Source organism: Gopherus flavomarginatus, chromosome 3, assembly GCF_025201925.1.
Source record: "Gopherus flavomarginatus isolate rGopFla2 chromosome 3, rGopFla2.mat.asm, whole genome shotgun sequence".
Classification (NCBI taxonomy): Eukaryota; Metazoa; Chordata; order Testudines; family Testudinidae; genus Gopherus; species Gopherus flavomarginatus.
The window spans coordinates 238,776,620-238,804,295 of NC_066619.1; the positions used below are offsets into that span (position 1 = coordinate 238,776,620).

A 27,676-nucleotide genomic window follows, 5' to 3' on the forward strand; every position below is an offset into this window, starting at 1 on the left:
GATCGAGAACCTCTCATTACTCAATGGCGGGCACTCTAGTTCAGTAAAAAGTGGCAATGACAGGATCAGACATAGTCCAGTCTACTCCTCTTTGGTTAACAGTTGGTTGGCTAAAATGCCAGATTTTACAAGAAAGGGAAGGGAGGGCAAAACCAGAGATGAATGGCAATTTATGTAGACAAAATCAAGGATATAAAGATCCTGCCACGAATCTATGTACGAAGAACAATCTTTGGCTTGTTTTCTTTCCATGGTGTAATAACATCATGTGAAGTTCATAAATACAGTTCTTTAGAAATGGCTCTTTTGAGTCAGTTTACAAGAAAAAGTCAAAACAGTAGAAACCTTTTTTCCAGCATAATGAAGATAGCTGTTCAGGAAAAATGCTACTGTATCTAATCCAAAAGATAGATTCATATGCCACATTTAATGTTAACTGTATAAACATCTATCTTGTACTTTGTATATCATCATCAGATCTGAGTACCTGTCCTAAAAAATAGCTTTGTATGGCATTTGAGTTTTCCAACTTTCCCCTACTCTGTTATCCTCTTGCTTTCTGCATCAGTGTGGCATCCACTGCTCGTCCTCTCTTTTCCAGGCCAACTTCAGTTCTTAGGTCTTTATTGCCTAGTTTTGCCCAGGAGGCCATGAGACACCCTCCCACTGCCAGGGCAGCCAGTTCACAGAAGGCCATATCCTCTCTCTTACCTCCTTTTCCCCTCCTGATTGTTCTCTCTAGCAGGAAGGCTTTCTCTCCCGTCTTGACATTTCCAGCAGCTGTTGATTTTCAGCCCATCTATAGCCCAGATGATTAAATTCTTTCTTCTTGTGCCAGCTCAGTCATATAATAAACATCTCAATATCCAGGTCCACATATATTATAATTATTATTATTTATTATTATTAAGCACTGTAATATATTGCCTAGGGAAGTTGTGGAATCTCCATCACTGGAGATTTTTAAGAGCAGATTAGACAAACACCTGTCAGGAATTGTCTAGATAATATTTAGTCCTGCCATGAGTGCAGGGGATTGGACTAGATGACCTCTCAAGGTCCCTTCCAGTCCTATGATTCTATGATTCTCTATGATTCATCAGTTATTACACAGCAGCTCCAGATCCATCACACCAGCTACCCTCATCTGCCCCTCAGCCACTTAGCTGCCCTCTTGAACACCCTCCCAAACCCAAATGTCCCCAGCTTCTCTCCCAAGCTTTTCCATCTACCTCCACAAAGCTAGCTCCCGCCTAACTCCCCCCTCCAGCTTTCTCCAGTCACCAGTGACCCCATGGATACCATCACAAACCCAGCTCTTCTCCAAAGTTATCCAGCTATCTCTTGGAAACCCCCATAATCCCAATTGTTCCCAGCTACTCCCTCCCCACCCCAACCTCTACCCCTAGCTTCCTCCAACCACTGAGCTTGCTCCCATCTTTCTCTCCTGGACACATGCACAAACCCAGCTTCTCTTAGCTATGTCACAGCTTTCCTCAGCTCCCAGTTAACTTCCTCTTCTCCCAGATACCTCCACAAAACAACTTCCCTTAGCTGCCACCCAGCTTCCCCAGCTACCTCCACCCTCACAACCGCTACTACAGCTCCTCACCCAGGGGCGGCTCCAGGCACCAGCACCCCAAGCCCATGCTTGGGGCGGCAAGCCACAGGCGGCGCTCTGCCTGCAGAGGGTCCGCTGGTCCCATGGCTTCGGCGGACCTCCTGCAGGCTGCTGCCAAATTCGTGGGACCGGGGACCTCCCGCAGGCAAGCCACCTAAGGCAGCCTGGCTGCCATGCTTGGGGCGGCAAAATGCCTAGAGCCGCCCCTGTCCCCACCAACATTATCTTCCACCCAGACCCTCCACAAACCCAGCTGCCCTGGCTTTGAATGCACCCACATACTCTCCAGACACCCTTCAGTACACACCCACTTGCCACCACTGTCAGATTTGGTGCAGCAATCTGTTCTACCCCCACAACTGCTTGGTGCAAGGTATATTGCTGTTCAGCTGTAAACAGGGGATTAAACATATTAGCTAGTATGCTTTAACTAAAATATGTATTTTTATAAATAATTTGTATAAATCTTGGCAGCTATAAAACCTCCTGAACTGGCAATGGCTCTAATGGATCTCCCCCTGCTTCTCTAACCCCTGCATGCAGAATATTACATCTGTCAAGAATAACTTGTGTTGTGCGCGGACTACACAGAACTGCTAATGGCCAAGATATGTGTGTGTACAAACACTGTTTTGGCTGCATAACTGTGTGCCCATTTGGAATCCTTTGAGTTTAGTTCCTGATTGTGGCCTAAGTTCTCAGGGTATGTGCCTTGACTCCTGCTGAATGTTATCATATCATAGAACAAACAATGTTCTATACGACTGTAAATGATCCTTGCAGGTTTTGATGTACACATTTCATACATGAGAAGGGAGTGGGGAAGAGGTTGAGTTCCTACCTTTGCAGTTGTCGTTATTTAACTGGAGACAATTTTCTGAAGCTGTTGTTAGCAGGACAGCAGCATAACAGCTTAGATAGTGAAAGATGCTGTCAAGGTCTTTTCCCCACTTTGAACTTTAGCGTCCAAAGAAGTGAGGACCTGCTTGGACCCTTCTCAGCTTAATTCCTAGCTTAGATCTGATAGAGCTGCCGCCAGACAAAATATAGTGTTTGGCACACTTTCTGTTCCCCCAAAACCTTCCCTGGGGAACCCAAGACCCAAACCCCTTGGGTCTTAAAACAAGGAGAAAAAAACCATTCCCCCTCCTTTCCCCCTCCCAGACTTTCCCCTCCCTGGGTTACCCTGAGAGGCTACACTGATCCAAACTCCTTGGATCTTAAAACAGAGAGGAATTAACCTTCCCCCCATCCTTTCCCCCCACCAATCCCTGGTGAGTTCAGACCCAATCCCCTTGGGTCTTAAACAAGGAAAAAAATCAATCAGGTTCTTAAAAAAGAAAGCTTTTAACTAAAGAAAGACAAAAGTAAAAACTATCTATGTAAAATCAGGATGGAAGATGTTTACAGGGTATTCAGCTCATATAGACTAGAGGGACTTCCCCCCTACCCCCGCCCGCAGCCTGAGATTCAAGTTACAGCAAACATAGGTAAAAATCCTTCCAGCAAAATACACATTTACAAATTAAGAAAACAAACATAAGACTAATCCACCTTTTCTAGCTAGTACTTGCTATTTTGAAACATGAGAGACTGTTTCAGAAAGATGGGAGAAACCTGGGGTGCACGTCTGGTCCCTCTTAGCCCCCAGAGCGAACAACCAACAAAACAAACAACACAAACAAAGACTTCCCTCCGCCGAGATTTGAAAATATCTTGTCCCCCGATTGGTCCTCTGGTCAGGTATCAGCCAGGTTTACTGAGCTTCTTAACCCTTTACAGGTAAAAGAGCCATTCACCCTTAACTATCTGTTTATGACACGCCCCCCAAATCTCAGACAGTGTGGAACCACACTGACTGTGATTTCTTCCTAGAACTTTAGAATAAACAGATTAGTAAAACACATGCACCTTTACATATACTATTAATTGTGTAAACTACAAGAGTTTTCTCATTTCAAGGACAATTTTTAACCAGTTGATTCTGGGAAACTTTCACGGGAGAGTGCATCAGCTACTTTGTTAGAAGCTCCTGAAATGTGTTGAATTTCAAAATCAAAATCTTGGAGAGTTAAACTCTATCGAAGCAGTTTTTTGTTGTTTCCCTTGGCTGTATGAAGCCACTTTAGTGAAGCATGGTCGGTTTGTAGTTGGAACCGCCGTCTCCAAACGTATGGGCGTAGCTTTTCCAGGGCATACACAATGGCATAGCATTCCTTTTCACTGATTAACCAGTGGCTTTCCCTCTCAGACAGTTTCTTGCTGAGAAACACGACAGGATGGAAGTTTTGATCTGGTCCTTCCTGCATTAAAACTGCTCCCACACCACGCTCAGATGCATCTTTGGTTACTAGGAATGGTTTGTCAAAGTCTGGGGCCCTTAGCGCAGGGTCAGACATGAGTGTCGCCTTAAGCTGGATAAAGGCTTTCTGACACTCATCAGTCCACTTAACTGCATTCGGCTGGGTCTTTTTGGTCAGGTCTGTTAGTGGGGCAGCAATTTGGCTGTGGTGTGGTACAAATTGCCTGTAATACCCGGCCAAGCCTAAGAAGGATTGGACCTGTTTCTTTGACTTTGGGACAGGCCACTTTTGGATAGCATCCACCTTGGCCTATAGGGTTTATTGTTCCTCGACCCACCTGGTGTCCCAAGTAAGTCACTCTGTTTTGTCCTATTTGACACTTTTTAGCCTTAACAGTTGGTCCTGCCTGCCTGGTGCGCTCAAAGACTTTTTCCAGGTGTTCTAGGTGTTCAGCCCATGAATCAGAAAAAATGGCCACATCATCGAGGTAGGCAACTGCATATTCTCCCAGTCCTGCTAGGAGACCATCCACAAGTCTTTGCAAGGTGGCGGGTGCATTTTGCAGCCCGAAAGGAAGCACATTAAATTCATACACCCCTGCATGGGTGATGAAGGTTGATCTTTCTTTGGCGGGTTCATCTAGCCGTACTTGCCAGTACCCTTTGGTTAAATCTGTTGTAGAGATGAACTGGGCAGGTCCCAATTTTTCCAATAGCTCATCGGTGTGTCGCATTGGATAGTTGTCAGGACGAGTTACAGCATTTAGCTTAGGGTAGTCCATGCAAAAGCGTATTTCCCCATCTGGTTTGGGTACCAGAACCACTGGAGATGCCCATGCACTGGTAGAGGAGCGGATTATACCCATCTGTAGCATGTTTTGGATCTCCCGTTCTATAGCAGCTTGGGCATGAGGAGACACCCGGTAGGGTGGGGTTCTAATTGGGTGAGCATTATCTGTGTCAATGGAGTGGTATGCCCGTTCAGTCCGTCCTGGGGTGGCTGAGAACAAGGCGGGGAAGCTAGTGCACAGCTTCTTGATCTGTTGCCGCTGCAGACGTTCCAAGGTTGTGGACAGGGTCACCTCTTCCACGCCACCGTCACTTTTTCCTTCATAGTAGACACCTTCAGGCCACTCAGCGTCATCTTCTCCCTGGGCTTTAAACTGACAAACCTTTAAGTCTCTGGAATAAAAGGGCTTGAGAGAATTAACATGGTACGCTTTAGGCTTTAGGGAGGAGGTGGGAAACGCTATGAGGTAGTTAACACTTCCCAGGCGCTCTTGGACCGTGAATGGCCCTTCCCATGATGCTTCCATTTTATGGGCCTGTTGCGCCTTCAAGACCATAACCTGATCTCCTACCTTGAAGGAACGCTCTCTGGTATGTTTATCATACCAGGCCTTTTGCTCTTTCTGAGCATCCTTTAGGTTTTCTTTAGCAAGCCCTAAAGAGTGTCAGAGGGTGCTTTGTAGGTTGCTTACAAAGTCTAGAATATTAGTTCCTGGAGAACATGTAAACCCCTCCCATTGCTGCTTCATCAACTGTAATGACCCCTTAACCTCATGGCCATACACAAGTTCAAATGGTGAAAACCCTAAACTGGGATGTGGTACAGCCCTGTAGGCAAAAAGCAACTGCTGAACACTAGGTCCCAATCATTGGAGTGTTCATTTACGAATTTACGTATCATGGCCCCCAAAGTTCCATTAAACCTCTCCACCAGGCCATTGGTTTGATGGTGGTATGGGGTGGCAGCCAAGTGATTCACCCCATGAGCTTCCCACAGATCTTTCATGGTCCCTGCCAGGAAATGAGCTCCTGAATCTGTAAGGATGTCAGAGGGCCAACCTACCCTGGCAAAAATGTCTGTTAAGGCCTGGCACACAGTTTTAGCCCTGGTGTTTCTTAGAGCTACTGCTTCCGGCCATCGGGTAGCAAAGTCCATGAAAGTCAGTATGTACTGCTTTCCTCTGGGGGTCTTTTTTGGGAAAGGACCCAGAATATCCACAGCTACTCACTGAAATGGGACCTATGACAGATGCAATATGCATTTTTGCAATAGAAAGATAGAGACATTTTAGAAAGTTATGGAATGTTATGGAGTAAAGCAAAAAGTGTGGAGAGACCATTGCAGAACTCATAATTTTTCATTCTTTTTTAATTCCCCTGTCTCTGAACACTAACACACAACATGAAGATAGCCAGCTAGCAAAGTGTTAACATCATCTTTACATCTCCAAAATACTTAACAAACATTAACATTAGTTAGTCTAAGAGCAGAGGAAAAAAACTCCACTGCATGTCAACTTAAGAAAGGTTGCTCTCTGGACATTAAAAATGAATGCCAGCGTGTACATAGCATATGTCTGTCTAAACTTATGTCTACAAACAGTGAAAGATGAAGGGTTTAAACAATGGATCACATATGTGGCAATTAATTAGAATGTTAATATTAATTATAACTAGAGCTAGCTGAAATTTGAGACAACTCTTTTTACCAAAAAATATAGATTCAGGTTGACTGAAACATTTCACAAATTCATGTAAAATTCATCTAATTGATTCAGTCAGGAAAAAAATGCAAAATCAAAACATTTCATTTCAATATTTTCTAAACTAGATATTTCCATTTTTCAATTTGAAATCACTTTTTGTTTAGAATTTTAGTTCAGTTTTATTTTTAAAAACATTAAAGGTAATAAAAAGCCCAAAAATAAAATGAAACATTTTGTTTTAGGTCAAATGAAGCATTTTGTTCAACCAAAAATTATTTTTTTTCAACTTTTTCAGTTCTCTGAGAAATTTTCATTTCAAGTCACCCAGAAAAGAAATTTTTTTTGTTCAGCTACTGAACCAAAAAATTGTTTTTTGCACTGCTCTAATTATAACATTCTAAACAATATGTACATGTTGGGAATACTAAGAATCAAAGTTACCTTCATGGCAGAAAATTGCACCTAGATAATGTAATTTAAATTCCTACTACTTAAGGTTAATGTGTTACCAACTGATGACAAAGTTTGTGTGTAGGGGTGTGGGAATTTGAGATACCTTATTTTAATTAAAACAAGTGTCTTTGCTTCTGTTAGAAACCCTCTAGTGTCATAAATAGTAATCAGCAAGTAAACAAGCAGTTGTCAGTAAAGATCTTATCAATTAGACTTAGCTCAGTTGAAAATTTAGTGTTTTCATTGGCAGCTGATCCTGCCTTTCACTACGGATTAATTACACTCCATGATCAGTCTGTCTGGCATAACAAAACAACTTTTACTCATCCAGTGCAATGGAAAGACTAAAGAAAGCAATGGGGTTACTGAAATAAGGTGTTGCTTCAGACTGCTACATGTGCAATCAATAATAGAGAAAATGTACAATTTTAATTCATTTTTTACAGTTTACTCTTCCAAGCAATAAATTCGATCACTGAAATCAATTCGAGTTTGGGATTGGTCTGGGATATACCTCTGAGTTTGTAAATTTGACAGATATTAAACTTTCTTTTAAAAGTCAGCTCCTATTTTACAAATATTACCATGAGCGGAACCTGCACAGGGCCGGCCCAAGCAGGTGCTTAGGGCGGCAATCTGCAAGGGGTGGCAGTCTGTGTGTTTTTGCCCCCAAGCAGCGCGCCGAATTGTCACCACTGATGGCGGGGGCAGTCCGTGTGCCGTTAGGGTGGCACACGCGTTTCCGCAGTGGCGGCAATTTGGCGGCAGCTTCTGTCTTCAGCCAGACGACAGAAGCTGTGCTGCCGCGGACAGCTGAACATAGAAGCTGCCGCCGAATTGCCGCCGCCACGGAAACATGCGTGCTGCCCTGACGGCATTCGGCGTGCTGCTTGGGGCAGCAAAAACAGTAGAGCAGACCCTGAACCTGCAGCAGGATGAACAGAGACCATGAAAGTAATTCACTATAAAATAAAATGGCAAAACTAGGTCCATATTAGGTTGTACCTAGTATATTTAATTTCCATTTTGAAATATCTGCCATTTACGTGTAAAAGGATCTGCTACTTTTTTTCTCAGTAGTTGTAATATACAATGTGCCTATTATTTAAATGATACCTTATTGGTGAAAATGTTAATCAGCTGAGCTAAACTGTAATAATAAACAGAAAACAGGCACCTTTGGAAAAGGTGAAGTTTTCATCTTTACTGCACAGTTATTGTACATAAAAATAGTAATACTGAACCCACACACAACACATTTCCTCTCAAAGGGTCCCAAAACCCTAAGCAAATGTTAATGACTTTCACACTGAGACTTCAGTGAGACAAAGGATACAACTGGACTATGTTTAGGCTGACAAGGTGCTAATAAAGTGTTGACTCAGTCCTGAGTCTACAGTGGTGGTGCTGTGCCTTATTGAGCTAAAAACCCAATAGTGAAGAAAAAGGAACTCTTTGAGTTACCATGTTAGAGGATTTCAGTCCCCTTGCCACTTTCTTAACATAATTGGAACTGTAAAAGCAGCAAAGAATCCTGTGACACCTTATAGACTAACAGACGTTTTGGAGCATGAGCTTTCATGGGTGAATACCCACTTCGTCGGATGCATGATGAATAATTGGAACTATACCTCTCAGCTGTTCCTCATTACTTAATAATACTGAGAACTTGGATACCACCTTCATCTTCAGACTAACTAATTCATTAACTAAGTACTTATTCAATCTTCTCTAGTTTTAAACCTAAATTTATCTCTGTATCACTCATGCCGGTCTTTCCTCCTTTTTCTTGTACATTACATCTCAACAACACAACCACGAATCTAAGGTTATAGGACCAAGGCTTGAGGGTATTTTCTGCAGACATAAGGGGTGCATAATCCATATATAACAACATGAACTGGCTCTACATTGGACCCAACTTCTCCTGAGGCCGGATGACTCACTATGCAAGCTGGGGCAGACTGCACACACACTCATTTTGTGAGAGCAAGACATGGAGCATCTGGCTAGGCCATGGGCCTTGTGCCTGGGAGAATGTCTAGACCAGGATAAAAAGTGGGGGAGGGGATTAAACATATTATCTAGCATGCTTTAACTAAAATTTTAAAACACTACTGTAGACCGCTCAAGCTGTATTTTAACATATGTTGGCTGATTGACATGGACCCCAGTAGTAAGCCAATGGGGACCAGCTAATATATATTAGAATTCAATGTACAGTGTCTACATGAGGGTATAAAACATGCTAGTTAAAACATGTTAGCTAACACATTTTTAAAAACAACAATTGGGCAGCCACATGGGCCCTATGCAAATACCCTCGGGACACTGTATCTCATAACTAGGGTAGGTTTCTCTCTGCAGAGCCTGGGTAGTCCAGATCCACTGGATTTCATGGATGTGCTTGGTGCAAGATTTGGCCCTTTAAAAATGTTCCATGTTTTTAAAAAAAAACATTTTTTCAATTTGTTCTTCCTATGCCAATTTTTTAGTTTGGCTTTCCTCTGTGTCACGGAGTCACAGGGCCAATGCTCTGGAACTATTCCATACAAAACCAGTCATGACTTTGGTGTAGCATGCTTCCTCTCTCTGAGCATACTGTCTCCAGAGCAAGAAGCTTACACAGCTTTGACCTTCTTGAGTCTGACCTCAGAGCATTCAGCATCTCCTTCCACACCATGCTCTTCCCACAGCAAGTCTGCCCAGGTGGGGCTCCAAGGGAAGCCAGAGGGTCCTGCACCCCAACTCTCAGCCAGCATGTAGAACACAAAGGTTTATTAGTTGACAGGAACACAGTGTAGAACAATAATAAATAAAAATAATAATAATTGGACATATACCAGTCTCCTAGAACTGGAAGGGACCTTAAAAGGTCATTGAGTCCAGCCCCCTGCCTTCACTAGCAGGACCAATTTTTGGCCCAGATCCCTGGGTGGCCCCTCAAGGATTGAACTCAGAACTCTGGGTTTAAGCAGGCCAATGCTCAAACCACTGAGCTATCCCTCCCCATGTGAGCTTGCTATCACAGAAATCAGTTACTTTCAACCAAGTCCATCTTGGGGAGTCCTGGACCAGGTGGCCTGGACTCCCCCTCTTCCAGTCTCTCCAAGCAGACTGCCAGCTTCCAGAAACCAGATCTCAGATACCTCTGTTGTTCCTCCTCCTTGTCTTTGTCCCACTTCCCAGGCAAAGAATCACCTGGTCGTCACCAGGTTGCATCCCCTCCTATGTCTCAGGTTACAAAGGGAACCGGGGTCATAGCATATGTGCAGGCAGCTGGAGCCGCCTGATCTGCTCCAGAGGTCTCAGCCAAAGTCACACTCCTAATCCCACCACCGAGGTATTGGTGTAGCACACAGCGAACCTGAGGCACACACAGTATTCATGCAAAACAGTAAAACTCTCACAGGCGCAACAGTAAGACTCACATACAACATAACAAGTGAAAATCCCCACTTTCACACTCTGTGCCTCATTTTAGGGCAATGTGCTACACTGTGTCACATATTTGAATCTTGAGAGATTTGCAAGTGGAGCTACTTAGGTTATTCAAGCCACCTAAATATGTGCTGTTCTCCTTGGAGCACTAAGGCTTCCTTGGGATATGAGTCATCCTTGAACCCACCCTATACAAAGAATTTCTCTAGCAGTGCTTTTGCAACCCCCTGCAGTTCCCTCTGAAGCAACTGTTCAGCAGTTCCTGAGTTGAACTTAACCACCTCTGCAACGGCTTCCTTGTACTATTTCAATTTCACAGACTGGAACTGGAAAAGACCTACTAGGTCATCTACTATATCTCCTTGCTGTGCAAGATTGTTCCCCACAGTGCCTTCTTGAGCAGTTTGTCCAAACTAGCTTTAAATGACTACGTTGGCCAATGAAAGAGAGCTATAGGACACCTAGATAACTGTGAAATGAGTGCAACAAATATTCACAGCCTCTGTAAAGGAAAATTATCTCTCTGGAATCTACTAGAATTCTTTAAGCATTTCAACAAAATAGTAGAAAAAGGAGAACAGGTAGGTATAATTTACTTGGACTTTCAAAAAGCCGATGTCTATGCTACAAAGTCCTTCAGTGACAAATCCACACCCCTGAGTGACATAAGTTATACCAACCTAAATGCCGGTGTAGAGCATCTCCTGCCAGCATAGCAACCACCTCTTCTGGAGGCTGGAGTTTTTATGCTGATGGGAGAGCTCTCTCCCATCATCTTAGAACAGTGGTGGTCAGGATAATATGCTGGTGGGCTGTGAGACAGTTTGTTTATATTGACCATCTGCATGCACAGCTGCCCGCAGCTCCCAGATGAAGTAATTTGCACTTAGTTGCAAATATTAACTGTAAAAATGCCCTTCTAGCCACCAAACAGTCACATGAAGAATGTGTGACAATTATTCTATCTATCATGGCTAATCTCAAAAATGAGTGCTCAGAGAAGGCTTCTAGGTCCAGATCTAAGCCTCTACATCAGTAGCCTGGGTTTCAAAAGTCCTGAGCACTCAGCAGCTCCCACAGAACATGGGAGATGCACAGGAATCGATCTTCTGAATGAATCACTTAGGAAGTATTTGCTTTTGTAAATTACTTTTTCCTTTGATGCTTATTTTTTGGAGGGTTTATTTCGGAGGGTGTTTTTTTGTTCAGACTGGTGTCTGATCTTTGAGTTTGGGGGTGGGGTGGGGTGGGGTGTTCAAATGGGTTTTGTTTCTGTTTTGTTGTTTCTTTGGATGGCATTGGGGATTGTGGCTTACGGATGCTTCAGTTGTGCATCAGCCTGATTGAAAGAACTAAACAGTAACTGTCAAGAAGCATTAAAACCTATGATTGGTGGAGGGAGGTGTGGCAGTGTTTAAAATTGTCCTTTTTCACCAGTTCTGCTATTCTGTACTCTGGGACATTCTGCATCTGAATTGAAACACAAAGGCAACTGCTTCACAGATGGCTCTGCAGCAGGCAGAGATACTTCTCTTGCAATAAAAGATGCAGTACATGGACAGCAGAAGCACATCATCATTCAGTTACACACACAACACTACATTTTCTTTTTAAAGATTACGGCCTCAGTCACAGGATTAGAACCTTTGTTGGTGGTTCTGACTGCATTCCATACCACATGAAGTTTGTGAACAAGAAAGATTTTGTAAAAATAATTTACATATAACTAGCTGCTGCACTTCTTTTTAAGCCTTACTTTTTCTGTGGGCTTCTTTTGAAAGTATTATCACCCATTCAGTGGGTACTGATATTCCATACTAGGGTACAACCTGATACAGAAGGATTTTATCACAGGACTTCTGCATTGGTATTTATTGATTGGGTCAGGGGTTCATAAGTATGAGACATGATATTGTTTGTTGCTATAGATCTGTGCACATATCAGCTGAGGACAAACTTTTGCATGTTTCTGGGGGAGGAAAGAGGGCAAAGGAAAGGTTGTGTGGTGTTTTTGTGGTACATCTTCCATTCTCCTCTGATAGTATTGATGGACGGTGTCTCTAGAGATAGCTAAAAGCAGAGTTGTAGTATGGTTGTTGAAATGCTTCCCAGAACTTACAATAGATATACAGATGGCTTTCTGTCATTTCTTGTCATGTGTGAAATGAGTCTGTACCTCACTGACTCCAGCAGCATTTCTGTGACCAGTTTTCTGATTTGGATGGTGGAGGGAGGCTCTCAAGAATTATGCTGCTGCAGCAGCATGAGTTTCTTGTGCTTAGAAAAACACTGCATAGATTGACTGTTTGGTTTGGGATGAATCTTTCTCCTGAACCTTATCCAGCACCAGCAGAAAAGAGGTAGTACACTAATTATTACTTATAAATAGGGACTGGCTTAAATTGTGAAATTTGGTAAATATTTATACTTCAGTACTTTTCATATTTGGTACCAGATGCTATGAGGATGTGGGGAAATGGGACAAAAGAAAATTAAAGGTTACATACCTTTATTTCTGGCTGCAAATTTCCCTCATTTTAAAGCCTGTTTTACTGCAGTTAAACTAGGGATTTACTCATCATCCTGTGGGCTGCTGCAGTAACTGGTAGAAACGTTGTTCCTAGTCAACTGATAGATCACCTATGGGATACTTTTAACTGTTTCTTTCTTTAGGCTGTTAATTATGTATCTTGTGTGGGTGCAGTGTGCAATAAACTGCCAGCCGCAGCACCCAAATGTCTTCAGCCTGCTCTGACAGACCTGAGTAGTCTAGCTGTTTCTCATTCAGATTCTCATCTGCAATTACATCATCGCTTTCTCTTTTTTGTCTGAAAGAAAAAACCGCTCCTTAACCACTTCCATATGCCAGTCATGTTGGTTAGCATATGATTGACTGACTTGTCACTGGTTTATGACCAGGTGCTAAAATTGTACATCAGATTTCCTTTGTTGCACAGCATCAGTATTGCATGAATATTGTGTAATATTCTTATTCATTTCATCAGTACTTGCAAACCCCAGTGCAGGCTCACTGCAAATATACTTCTGAGGTGCTGTTAAAAGAGAGTGACAACACTTCAGAACTTAATGGTATTATAGTGTAATTAACTGGCTGTGTATTTGTACCATTGCCTTCTACAGGACAGAATCAGCACTATTTGTTATGGGCCCCATACAGCTAGCCACTAAAGGAGATTCCCTCATAGTTCAAATGGTAGGAGCATGTGCTTTTGGAATAGGAGAAGGTGTCCCCATTCTCACAACACCAATAGTTGCACATTTTGGTGACAGATGTGAAGACTGAAGAGGCCAGAGGTTTGTCATAATATTTTCATGATTTAGATGTAACTATAAATGACCTCTCATGCAAATATTAAAAAAAATCAGCTGCAAAATATTCAGTTTCCAAATAAGCACTAGTCCTGAACCTGCGTGGTTGACTTTAGCTGCTAAGCACCTAGGACAGTTTATAAATATAAATAATTTAACATTTACATATGACCTTTCAACCTAAAGTGCTTCACAAACTATATACATACAGCATCCCAGGAATTCATCCAGCACAGAGATGAAAGGTAGCAGGTAGGCAACCAGTGAACAGCTTGTTCATGAGGGCAGGAGCAAGAATTTGGTCAAGATAGCAAGGCAACCCCCTACTCTTACAAACATGACAAGCATTTTTAAAATGTCTATACACAGGACCAAGTTTTAAGGTAGGTTCAGAAAGACCCTGCAACAGGAACACACCATTGTTCTGTTGAGTCACCCTACTAAGCACAGGTGGTAGACTGCAAAAAGGTGCAGGGTTGTTACTGTTGATTAATGATAAATGCTGGCAGATGGATCTTTTTAGTGCCAAGCTGGATATAAGAGAGGCTGGGGATTCTCTAGAAGAATAGAACAGTGAAATCCTAAGAACAGCTAGTTTGGGGGAGACTATGTTATTGATAATGCCACATTGAAGGGAATACATTTTGGATGCTAATTCAGAATCTGAATGCCTTGCTGAAGATAGGCTAAACACTAAAGCTAAGAGCCTGGTTCAGTATTGTACTATTTCCCCTGTGTGTGGGCTCTGCTGCTAAGAGGCTGTAAAGCCACTGGATGTGCCTATTAGGTAATTCCCTCCTCTTTGTGGAAAGCATCCACATGGCATAAAAATGGCTGCAGTGCTCTAGCCCATTCTTGCAGCTGTGAGAGCAGTTTGCTATTCTGAACTCTGCAATAGCCCTTTGTGACAATAGGCAGTTGGGCACAGGTTAGGGTAGGCTTGAGGCTGCTTTAATTTGTGCTAGAAACCAAAACCACTCCTAGCCAGAGTAGGGTAGGTATGAAGTTACAATTGCCTCCTACCCTTGGATCCTACATTTATCACAGCTTGGTGGCATTTAGGATTCAGACCCATTTGTGGAAAGCTGCATGACGCTCAGTTTTTCTACTGTGGAAGGATAGAGTGCAAAGGCAATCCTGTTAAGATTTGAACCTGTGGTTCTAGGTTGACTAGAGACTTTAAACTAACATCCTCTTTAATACTGTACTGCAAATGCACAGGGCAATTCTCAACTGCCCTGTGCCTATTGTAGGCATTTATACCTACGCAAAGGGGATATAAATGCTGCTGCCAGTGTGAATAGAAAATTCAGTTTGGTAACAATATATACCCACCATGAAGAGGTGAAAATGACTACAGAGGATCCAAGGAGCAGTGGATGAACATGTACATTTTTCTGATTCAGCAAATATTCTGGATAATTAGATAAGTATGTACGTTGCAAACATGGAAAAGAAATGCCAAGGAATCACATCTTATATCCAGAGCACCGCTGATTTCACCAGTATTCCACATGAGAATAAGGGTTCTCACTTGTGGGTCCTTTAGCAGGATAGAGCAAGAATCGTTTAGTGCACCTGTGGAGCTCTGATTACATGTGGGTCATGGTCTAAGAGCCTATACTATACAGAGCTGGATGAAGTTTTCAAAATAAAAACATGTATATTACTTTCTTTCTCCAGAATAACAAAAACAACTAATCCACTTTATGGAACAATCACTGATGAAATCAAACAATCAAATATCATGGTTTGCTTTTGTTGCTGGTTTCTTTATGTTCAATAAATCAAGCAGTCAAAAGGTTTTTCCTCTATAACTTAGGGGGAAATGGGGAGGGGGAGTGAAATCTTGTATATCAGCTTTCAGAAACTTGTATTTTTTCCAGTCTATTTATAAACCCTAAGAGTAAGGTGTTTCAATGCAACACCAGCAAACCCTTAATTGTAACAGCATGAACAGTGCCACTATAATAATGCCCTTGTCTAAACCTGCTGATGTATAGTTGTTTTTGCAGTCTGGGAACAACAGGTACTAATACACTAATTAATGATCAACCATAGACTCTAACTGAAAGAGCATTAACCCAGAGTTTAAAATCCTCCTTTTGGAATCAATGTAATTATTCAGTATGTGGTTCTATAAAACTAACTATAGGTAAACTACAGTATTACTCACAGTCCCAAGCAGTTAAGGTAACTTGACAAAATTTAAGAAGCCATGAAAATTGTTTTGCAGCAACAGTTTTTTCCCTTCCTCTCCCCCTCTGAGATTTTGGACACTCCAGTTATACCTTTTCTATTTTCTTCTGGACAGAAATCTAATTTTCCTAACTTCTTGCTATTACTCCACTGGCATTTGTTAGCTTTGTTACCATTTTTCATACACTCTCTAATTCTTCAATTAGACTTCTATAATGTAGTGCTCAGAATGGTCACAAGATTCCAAGTGAAATCTGGCACAGGGAGGTATAGTTAAAATTAAAGTTAAGTTAAAATTACCTACACCAGCTAATAAATCTGCATCTCATCAGAATTTATCTTAAAGGAGGAAGGTCACTCTCCTTCAAGATTCATATCAGACAGGGCTAGCTCTACCATTTTTGCCACCCCAAGCAGAAAAAAAAGGCTGCTCAGACTGCCAAAGCAAAAAAAAAAAAGGCACCCGGACTGTGCTGCCCCAAGAATGGACGGAATGCGGCCCCCTTAGCATATGCCACCTCAGGCACTGGCTTCCTCCTCTGGTGCCTGGAGCCAGCCCTCACACCAGATGATGTAGCTTTAGATTACAGCTGGGGTTCCATAGCAGCCTGGCTGGCCAGTACTGCTGACCTGGCAACTCCCTTTTCTGTGAAATGTGCTATTTTGGAACCTGTGTTTTTCCTGTGTCTTTTGCAGATATCCCACAAGGAGACTCTGGCACAAGAAGCTTCTCTTTCTCTGATCCAAGTCCAGTGGGAGCCTTTATGTTAAGGGAGTCAAAGGACTATCCAGGGATAGTGTGGCCCTGCCAGTGTTGAAAATTTGACCAGGGAGTGGGAGGGCAAGATCAATGACTCTCTCCAGATAGTATGAATAGTATTTATTCTTCTCCTGTGCTCCCTAGAGTTCTGGGGATTCTGACCTCCACTCTGCCCCCAATAAGGGGCTGTAGCTACATGCTACATTCCATCCAGCCTATAATTTTAGGTTTCCGTTCACCTGTCACTCCCAAATCCTGTCCCAAACAGCATTTTGCAGCTCATACTATTTAGAGCACAATTCTTTTTCTAACTCCCATTGGCTCCATTCTGCTTGCTATTTGGTATTGGTCAGCCCTCCTATTTTTGCAGCATCTGCAAAGTTAAAAACCACGCCACATATTCACTCACCCAGGTCACTGATGAACAGAGAAAATGACAAGGGGCTTGGAAAACAATCCCTGCAGCACTCCATTTGTTGCTGCATTTTTATCTGATTTTCCATTCACCGCCCCCCTCTTCAGCCTTAACAAGCTAACTCTTTATCTAGCTGAGTATTTCATTGTCAATACTATACTTTGCAATCTTACACATTAGTCTTGTCTAGGTGTATTGGAAAAGAGCTTGAAAAGCACTTTTCATTGCTTCATCCACAAATAAGTTAGTCAGATTTGGTAACCACACCTCCTCTTTTATAAAAGATGCTAGCAGGCTTGCCTTGATTTAGTTCTGTAGTTAATCAAACAGCAAGTGACCTTTCAGAACATACTAGATGCCCAGCAGAGCATGATAAGGCTGGAATTAAATAAAAAGATTTCTGCTGGGACTGTGATAAGGAGGGAGAGGATTTGTACAAATCTTTTGGCTGGGCTTCACTGTACCACACCTTGTGGTAGGAAATCCGGCATGAACTGAACAACATGCTAGTTAGTGATGTACCAAATAATTCATTCAGTTTTGTTCTATATTACCTAGATGCTATCTGAGGCATGAGCAAGTCACCAAAGATTGGTTCTGAGGAGTATTAGCATCTATTTTAGGAAAAGAGAAATCATGCCATTCTTAAGTTTCATAGAAAAATCTTAGGCATATTCAAGCCTGTAGAGGTACTAAAAGCAATAGTGATTAAATATATATAATTAACAAGTGTGCGGAGTATTAGTATTAACCTCAAACCAATATTAATATACTAATCTAAAGACAACAGTTAAGCCACAGCTGCCTCCAATGAGTATATGCTCCTAAAATAAGATCCATGAAAGAATTTAGGCACCTAAACACCAGACTTCGGCATCTAAGTTCCTGTTTTAGGTGCCTATATCCTAGTTTTGGTTCCTCTGCCTTCGCAAAACTCCCACCCAGTAGGTGCCTAAACTCATTCAGTGGCTCAGATTTTCAGATTAAAATGTCCTTATGTTTCTGTCTCTAAGCACGTGCAGTGCTACTCTGGGCATCCAGACTCCTCTCAGAGCTAAGCCCCAGGGTGATTCACAAATCAGGGAAAGACAGGCATTCATCCACCTAACTCTCATGGGAGGACCCAGTATGGTAGGTATGTTCAGACTGCACCTATGCATAGGGCACCATTCAAAATCCTGCTGAATGACATGGTGATGCCCAGCTTATAACTTTTAGCCCAGTGCTTAGAGCACTCACCTGCGATGTGGGAGACCAAGGTTCAGGTTCACGTTTCCACTCTCTGCCAGAGGCTGAGAAAGGATTTGAACAGGGGTCTCCAAGCTGTCAGGACAGAGCTCTAACCCCTGAGTTATTCTGATGTGGGGCTCCCTCAGTCGTTCCTGTTAAACGTTCCAGTTGTTCCACTGTGGATAAATAATGAAAGAGTGGTTGGAGCAGGGGGAATGGACTCAGGGTCTATGACATCCCAGGTGGGTGCCCCAATCGCTGGGCTAGAGTCATTCTCTCTCCTCACATTCATTATATAGGGAGTCTAGGTGCCTTACTCAGCTGCATGGATTGCAATCTTGTTCCCGTGATTTTCTAGGCCCCTAAAAGTTAGGTGCTGTAACAGTCAGTGTTGCAACACTAAGTCCCTTCATGGATCCTACCCCCAGTATAAATAGGTCACTCCCATAGTTCTATACCAGCAGGTGGTATCTTCCTTCCCATTGAGGGCATGCAGCACTAGGGCATTAAATCTGATAGTTGAGGATCTACAGTTGATTGTCTGCTGTAGCTTCAGCCATAAATATCCACTCAACTTAGCTATACTGAACTCCCAGTGACAAATGCCTTGTCACCAACATACTGAGTCCTCAGTGCACATCAACACATCTTAGGCCTGGTCCTGAGCATTCAAAAAGGTTATCAATATATCCCATTCCTGATCTTGAATACCCAAAGGAGTCATCCATGAGATTCTGACCTTGTTCTGATTGATAACATGACCATCAGTAGGCCCCAGGCCTAGTCTTGAGCATCCAACAAGGTCATTGACATTGCTTAAGCCTGTTTCCAAGTGCCCAGTAGAGTCACTGATAGGGTCTCAGGCCTAGTACTGAATAGCCAGTGAGGGTCATTAACTTAGAACCCCACTCTGGATTCAGAGGAAAGTGTTTTATATCAACTGGGCTGAGGCCTCCCATGCTACAGGCTGGACATAAAGTGGGCCATCCACCACAGGCTTCAGAGCATGGTGCAGGGAGACTGGGGAATTGCTATGTCACCTTCCTTGCTGGAGGCATCAACTTACATTAAAAGGGAGTGGGAAGATGTTGCCATAGCAACCTTGTTCCCATCTTCACTGAAGCACAAGGAGAGGCTGAGGGGGTTGCTATGGCAACATTCTCTATTTCAGGCACCAGTATCTTAGAGGGAAAGTCAGAAAGGGTTGCTACAGAAACCATGCTCCCATTAGGGCATCAGCAGGGCTGGTTTCTTGGCAGCCTCCCCACCCTAATTTCAAAACATCCACATCCTAAAATGGAATTAAACCCTCCCCTGAACCCCAACATAATTCCTATTGTTGGTGTCACTCTGGCATAACCCTAGGTAACTCGGAAAGGTGATAGACCACAAGTGTCAATGAAGCCCTTCTGCTGTAGGCCTTAATGAACCAATGTTCCTCCATGTTAAACACTTTGTGTAACCTAGTGTAACCTAATGTACTAATAGCTGCAAAAATGTAGTATTACCAGTTAGCTTTTGATTGTAATAGCCAGTTCTCTGCTGTAACACATTGAAGCTAGGCTAGAGCACGTTCAAGGTCGTTTTAAAATACTGTATACATGTCTCAGCAGCAGAGAGGGGGAAGTCAAAAGATTGACTGAAAAAGGATACTGCAGCTGGATGGGAAGGTAGAGGGAAGTGAAAGATCAGCTAGTCAGCAAGAAAGTTTTGTAGTAAACAACTGGGATATAAAAGGAAGAAACTGCTTGTTTTAGGGGTGCAGGATCTGAGATTGTTATTTCTCCCTGGCACCTTATTTGAGCTCAAATAAATTTGGTTGTTTGCTTCTCCACCCTGGTGTGTTTATTGGCGCTTAAGCACTCTAGGCAACGAACCACTGTTGCTTGCCTCTGGCACTGCTGTGTCTGCAACAGTTTTTGGCATCCCTGGGTGGGCTGAGGCGAAAATTAGCCTTGCCTGGATCCCTCCTGGAGGTCAACGGATCGCGGTGACGACCGACCTGCCCAGTGCACACCGGTGACTTCACCGGGGGCCTCGGCGGAGACGCGGTGTGAGCGACCCCAGAGGGCACAACGGTGCAACGCACTCAAATAGTGGAGAAGCAGTTGTGGGCGACGGTGAGGAACCGGTCCCTTGGATAAGGTAGGAACAGTCCGGTTGTCCGGACTTTCTCTGGTAGGATCTGGGGACGCCCAGCATCTACCTGCGACACGGGGCAGGGGCAGAGCAAGGTGGGGAAGGCAAGGTGCTCCCCCCTAGAATGCATTTTGGAGAACTGGAAGGTGTTTGGATCGGATCCGTTGTCCAAAACTAGGTTACAAAGGTTTTGTACAGTGGACTGGCCTCAGTACAAATTAAAGGGTCAGGAAAGGTGGCCACCTGAAAGATCAGTAAATTACAGTACAATTACTCCTGTTTTGTCAGTGAACAGGTAGGTTCTGAAACTGTTTGTATGAAAAGCTCTGGTTAAAGAAAAAAAAGAAAAAGAAAACAAAAACAAAAAACAAACCGTAACTCCTGTTCTTCCCCCTGTCTGGTGGAGTGCAAGGATCCAAAAGCAGGTTAGGCATAGTTCAGGGACAAAGGAGGGACCTGTCTAGGAATGGGAGACCCTATGTCCTAGTGCACTCTCTCCCTGTTGTGGCTGCAAAAAAAAAAAAAAAAAAAAGGGGGGGGGCCAGTATGAGTGACTGTTACCGGAAGACGCCCAGAGTACCCTGTGAAGCTCGTGACCAGGACTACTCTAATGCAAGCCCGGTAACTAGTGGATCTTTAGGAGGTCCGACCCATGGTGGGCTGACTCGGCCTGGCATCGTCCGGTGAGGAAGCTGCCTGGGTCTAGGAGTGTGTGTACCCATCTTCCCTCCCCCTTTCCTTTCCGTGTGGGCTACTGACAGTCTGATCATCTCACTGGATGCAATCAGAGTAAGCGGCGCCGTCTCCCAGAGACTAGCCGACGCTCTTTGCTGAAGGAAGGTGTAGGAGGGTCGTGGCCATCCTCGTTAGCCTCTCCTGTGTGAGTACCCTGTAGGGAAAAATCCTTAGTTTATGAGCCGCTAGCGCGGACAGGGCACCCTCCCTGTGTGTGTAAGTGGAAAATGGGGGAGGGGCAGTCTAAACATTCCATCTTACCCCCTAAGAGTACCCCAGCATACTACATGTACGTACATTATGGTTCAACAACCTGCAGGTATTTAGAGAATTGGAATATTTACATGCGTGAAAATCCAACTAAACAATGCCCACTAGAAGGTACTTCAATCTAGATAAGATCATACATCGAAGAGGAGCGTTTAATCACCAAAAAGCCCTGACACAACGTGAGCAAATTTGTCTATTGAGGAAAGGAACGGGTTAATTTAAAAATCATCTTGGCCCAGGGATGGAAGGGGGGGGCGGTTGCTCTGCATTCAGGGTCAGGAATCGGCGTGGACTGTGCTTGGTGCAGGGAGGGGCTGCTTTCAGCCCCAGCTGGCTGTGAAAAAATATAGACAGAGGCGAACCAAAGGCAATACAAGTTACAGAACTGAGATTACATTTGCAAAGCTTAACTGTCCAGTAAGTGTGCCTTTGTGACCCTGGAGTCGGTGTGGTTTGGTGACACCAAAGAAGCCACAGGCAGCCGACCTGGACTGGAATCTCTGAAAGAGACGCCGCAGGAGATTCCAGGGTGTAAGAGAACAGCCCTCCCAAGAGCAAAAGCATGTTGGAAATTCTGGACAAGCTGTATGCAAGATAATCTCCTGTCCACCTCTCCCCCTCCTCTGAACATTATACACAGAAGTGGCCAGTCTGGACGTACATGTGTGGGTATGAAAGGGGCTTGGGGCATTAATGTTTTCCTGAGTAATGTGGGAGCGTTCCCAACACTCTCCGTTGTTGTTTTATTATTTTATTAATGAAGCTTTAAAATTCAGTTATATGGTGTGTTTTCTTCATCTTCCCCCAACGATCCTGTAGTGTCAGCCTGATCACCTGACATGAGGGATAGATTGGTAACAGAAATTTGTCACAGTTTGGTGAGCAATTAAGAATGGAGGAGCCCTGCAGACTTTACACCATCTATTTGTTTTACCCTGGTTATTTTGTGTTTGCTTTGCTTGGTACTGTTGGTGTTATATGTTGAGAATTGCATGAGTAAAGTGAGCCCTAATAGGATAAGGAAACACTATCAGGTTTTGGTTCTGTTCTGTTTAACCGGTTACTGTTGTTTTTCTGCTCTGTTCATTTGGACGTTAGGAGTGTGGGCGGAACTGAACCTCTTGTTCGTAATTCCTCCGAGTGGAAGCCATGTGTGCGAGAAAGCTCTGAGGTTGAATTGAGATCCTTCTGTCCAGTCCCCTGTAGCGGTCAGTGTATAGAAGTGGGAAAGTCTGGCTTAGACTGTAATTCCCTCTGCGCTCTGTGTAATTCTCTTTTCTGTTTGAGTGTCAAACAGATGAATGAGTCTCTGGGTAAACCCTCTAAGAATAGTCCTTTAAATTATATGTTAAGTAACTGGCCTTTGCCCAATGGGCCATGTGTTTTTGTCCAGGTGACAAGCCTCATGAAGGAGGACTTGGGTAGTCTTGTAAGTAAGAATGTTTAAGGGAAGAGACCAGGAAGGGTGGGGGCTAGTTGAAAAGCCCACCCTCCGAGCTAAACTGGTAGGGGAACAAGTTGGTGCCCATGGAAGGGACGGTTCAGCAAGAAAAGCAGGATCGGGCCCAGGCAGGCAGGCAACAGACAGAGAGATTGGAAAACAGGTTGGAAAACTTTAAGGGTGTATTGGAAGGAAGGAGTCAGTAAGTGTAAGCATGGGGGTTTCAAATACCCAGGACTTACTTGGAATGGTGATTTAAGTTGATAAAAGTGGCTGTTGGAAGACAAGCAAGTGATTTAAGGAAGAGTGAGAAGTTAACTCTGTAGTTGCTGGAGAAAACAGCAGTTGAACTTTGTAAAAATGCTAAAGAAAAAAAAGGTTTTTGGTGTCTGTGAAATGTTTGTAAATAAATTCAGGCAAAGAAATTATTGGATTGCAATCATTTGGTTTGGCTATGAACAATTTAGTTAAATTAGCTGAAGAATGTATACAGTGTTATGTAATTGAAAACCTGGGCTGCTTATGAAACAAATACAAGAAAATATGGGGTAATTCCTCTGTTTTTGCCTGAAGTCAACAAGGGTATTTGTATATTTCAAGTGATGATTGTCTGCCCAGAAAGGGTGGGTAGACCTCTTGTTTTTTTGTCTTTCAGATAATCAGAGAAAACTGATGCCAGCTGAACAGCATTCAACATACCATGCATTTACTGGCACAATAGAAATTATGTTTTGTGTTCTATATTCTGTCTTGTGGTGTTTGTCTTGTGGCCGGAATTTTTGTGTTTAATATTTTTATAAAATAGTCTAGTTTAAAATCAAACAAAAAGGTTAAATTAAAATGCAGATACTTGTTTTGTTCAACTTGGAATACAAAGTGTTTGGGTAAATCAGAAGAATGTAATATACTAAAGTCTAATGCATTTCCTCAAGGAAAAGAAACTTCATTGGTCAAACTGTTAATTGCAAAAATTGTTGTTAAAATTTGCATACCAACAGTCTTTGAAAGCAAGGACATGAAAAGTTAACCCACTCCCCATATTGTATATGGGATCTTTCTGGCTACCTCAAATTTCTAGCCAGAGGGCTGGGGATGGTGGAAAGCTATTGGACTAGAGGTTAAATTTAATGAACTCCTCAAAGTGGGTGTGCTTGTCCTGGCTTGTTGCTCCAAAGCTCTGTAATAAGGTTATTTTAGTAAAAGGGTGTGTGTGGCATATATTAAATAATAAGACTAATTACTGTATAATGACAATGTTTATGTCTTCAATGTTGGGAAAAAGGTGTATAGGTAAAAAGTGGAAGTTTCCTTTGCAGGTTAAAAGAAGACAAGAAAGGAAGAAGAACAAAGCACAGAATGAGTTAACGGGAAAAAAAAAAGAATTAGCTAGCAAGCTCAGGCTATAGATAAGACACTGACTCCATTCAAGGACACTGCTCACAGTTAAGACTTGGCTAACAACTAGGAAAAAGAGGGCTTGAATTTGCCCACACAGCTATGAGATCTGAAAAACACTGCCAGGCACTAATGAAATGTGTAAGTTTCTTTTCTCACAGGTAAAGAAGTGCTACCCAAAGACCCTAGCAGCGCTGCCACTCCTTGGAACCAGGAGACGGGATTGATGTAAAGGTCCACCGACGAAAGACTGCTCTGGCTCCACCCTGGAAAGGCCCTTATTAAGTCCCGCTGACTACCAAGACCGCTGTGAAGTGCCAAAGACTGACTGCTTGGACCCAAGATTCTCACTGCAAAAAGACCCACTCCACATCGGGAGAATTCTCCTACTGATGATTAGCCTATTTCACCTTCTAGCTCCACTGTGCCTTTTGGACAGCAGGGAAAAAGTACAAGGTGACGTGCTAATAACCTCTCCCTTATCCACTAACAGATCTACTGTGCCTTTGAATTTTTCTAGAAGAATCAAAACCATTACAGGGTTATGTGCTAGTAACCTCTGCCCTGTAGGATGCTGCATCACGACTGTTTTGGAAAAGAAGAAGGAACACTCGCTCCACTGAAATTGCCAAAGTCCAGGAATTCCTGACTAGAAAGGACATTAAGAACTGACCCTGGTGAAGAAACAAAGAATTATACACTGGTGGGAGAACATTTGTGGGACCTATGCTTGGAAATGTGGTATTGAATGGATTTTGGGGTTTATTCTACAGGCTGCGCCCTGTGTTTTGGATAAATCCCTCAGCATATATAGCTCTCTCTAATTGGATTTTAAATAACAAGTACCCAAAAGTTTGTTCTGCTACTAAAAATTTTACCCATATTGAAACCATTCCAATAACTAATAATGTATGCTCTTAATGGAAATGCCTTTTGACAGTACCTAAGAATAGTTAAATAACAGGTGTATTATAGTACTACACCAAGAAGGAATGGTATTAAATATAACTGAGGCTGGAAAGGCATTGCAGTGGGATCTAGTATGTTTAGAAATTCGGGATTTCCTGAATGACCAGCTGATGGCCATTCGGAGTAATCTTGAGTATCAGACTTGGCCCACTGCCCTTACAGACACATCAGGAATACCATCTAATCTGTGATCATGGAGACATATGTGGACACTTCCTGGGTGGAAGTGTGGCTTCCCAGGGCGGGGTGTGCACCCTTATAGGGGATGAATACTGTACTTATGTCCCAAAAAGCGCACAGGATATTAACAAGCACATCCTGTCAGCTAAACAGGCTTTTGAACAGTGGAAGGCCCAGGAAAGGAAACCTACTATTTCTGATTCCCCCTGGGGCTGGTTGCTTAACCTGGAAGAACTAAGGGAAGGTATTGTTCACCTCCTGCTCACTGGTGTGGTGTTGTGTATCATTACTCTTCTCTTGCTTGCTTGCTGTAAAGCACTCCAGCTCCCTAGAGCTTAATCACATGTTATCCTTTAAATGTGAGAACACTCAGCCAAAAGTTTGTTGAGTATTCTCAAAGGAGGGAGTTGTTGGTGTCACTCTGGCATAACCCTAGGTAATTCGGAAAGGTGATAGACCACAAGTGTCAATGAAGCCCTTCTGCTGTAGGCCTTAATGAACCAATGTTCCTCCATGTTAAACACTTTGTGTAACCTAGTGTAACCTAATGTACTAATAGCTGCAAAAATGTAGTATTACCAGTTAGCTTTTGATTGTAATAGCCAGTTCTCTGCTGTAACACATTGAAGCTAGGCTAGAGCACGTTCAAGGTCGTTTTAAGATACTGTATACATGTCTCAGCAGCAGAGAGGGGGAAGTCAAAAGATTGACTGAAAAAGGATACTGCAGCTGGATGGGGAAGTACAGGGGAGTGAAAGATCAGCTAGTCAGCAAGAAAGTTTTGTAGTAAACAACTGGGATATAAAAGGAAGAAACTGCTTGTTTTAGGGGTGCAGGATCTGAGATTGTTATTTCTCCCTGGCACCTTATTTGAGCTCAAATAAATTTGGTTGTTTGCTTCTCCACCCTGGTGTGTTTATTGGCGCTTAAGCACTCTAGGCAACGAACCACTGTTGCTTGCCTCTGGCACTGCTGTGTCTGCAACACTATCACACCATGCATCCCCACCCTGCAAGCTGAGAAAGTGACTTTCTTGGTGCTATCTTGACCATCTTTCAGCACCTTCAATACCTGCCTCAAACCTCGGGTGTTTATGATTACACTTGGTCAAATTGCTGTGGCCCCTCTTATTTACAGAGCATTTCAATATACAGTTGGACCCAAAAGTATGCACAGGGGCCAGTTATTAGATAAACTGAGGTGTCAATCCCAGTTACTCTTTCACAAATGGCTGAAATCATCAGCCATCTATCTGGCTTGTGGCAGAGATGCTCCAAGTGTTCTTGTAGCAGTGAGCAAGGGATATATGTGTATACTCTCTCTCTCAGACTGGGCTTCTACAACAGGCAAATTCTTGTTTTAATCTAGAAATACTTCCCACCTAGAAGATCTATTCTGCTCATATTCATTAAAGGTATGGCGGTCATGAGCCATGTCTGATTAGGTAGCCTTTTTGAAGGAACTAGCTGCACCACTTCCATAGGGGTGCACTCAGTAGCATGAATAAAAAATTATTCAATATCCAAAAATATCTCTGAAACATTTAAAATTCCCAGAAGATTTGCTGGACTCAGGTATTCTTAGTCCTTCTGAGTATAAAAGATGAAAACAGCTTGCCTGCTTCACCAAGCTCCATTTACCAAAATCCCCACTTGTCTCTGTACATATATGGAGTCTCTCGAATTCCTGATAGAAATGACTTGTTTTGAAGTCTGCCATTTCTCTACACTAGAGAATATTTGCCATAGTTAGTAGTTGTTAGCAAAGGATTTGATGTGGAGGTTGACGACCAAAATCATGTGGCCACAACTGGCAGTATACCTCAAAGAGAAGCCACTGTTAGTGATCACCGGACACACACATATTCCATATTTGAGATCCCAAATAATTTTTTTCATTATAAATAATTTCTTAGTTACTCTGATCCAAATAATATTTAAGAATACATCCACAACTTAAACTCAAGATTGACCCAGGAATTTCTGTGCATACTTTAAAAGCAGCAAAGAATCCTGTGGCACCTTATAGACTAACAGACGTTTTGGAGCATGAGCTTTCGTGAGTGAATACCCACTTCATCAGATGCATGTAGTGGAAATTTCCAGGGGCAGGTATATATATGCAAGCAAGCTAGAGATAACAAGGTTAGTTCAATCAGGGAGGATGAGGCCCTGTTCTAGCAGTTGAGATGTGAAAACCAAGGGAGGAGAAACTGGTTCTGTAGTTGGCAAGCCATTCACAGTCTTTGTTTGATCCTGAGCTGATGGTGTCAAATTTGCAGATGAACTGAAGCTCAGCAGT

The 27,676-nt window shown here is 42.9% G+C and overlaps 2 protein-coding genes and 1 long non-coding RNA gene across 3 annotated transcripts in view; 1 reads left to right on the top strand and 2 right to left on the bottom strand.

The window, feature by feature from the left end:
* The window catches only part of LOC127048267 (uncharacterized), a 426,185-nt gene that overhangs the window by 100,977 nt on the left and 297,532 nt on the right, over positions 1 to 27,676 (bottom strand). The gene's annotated exons all lie outside the window — the stretch shown is intronic.
* The window catches only part of GRXCR1 (glutaredoxin and cysteine rich domain containing 1), a 59,233-nt gene that overhangs the window by 27,010 nt on the left and 4,547 nt on the right, over positions 1 to 27,676 (bottom strand). The gene's annotated exons all lie outside the window — the stretch shown is intronic.
* LOC127048374 (uncharacterized) lies at positions 22,403 to 26,278 on the top strand. The gene is made up of 2 exons (XR_007773599.1): positions 22,403 to 24,682; positions 24,797 to 26,278. It is a non-coding gene; the product is annotated as an uncharacterized LOC127048374 (long non-coding RNA).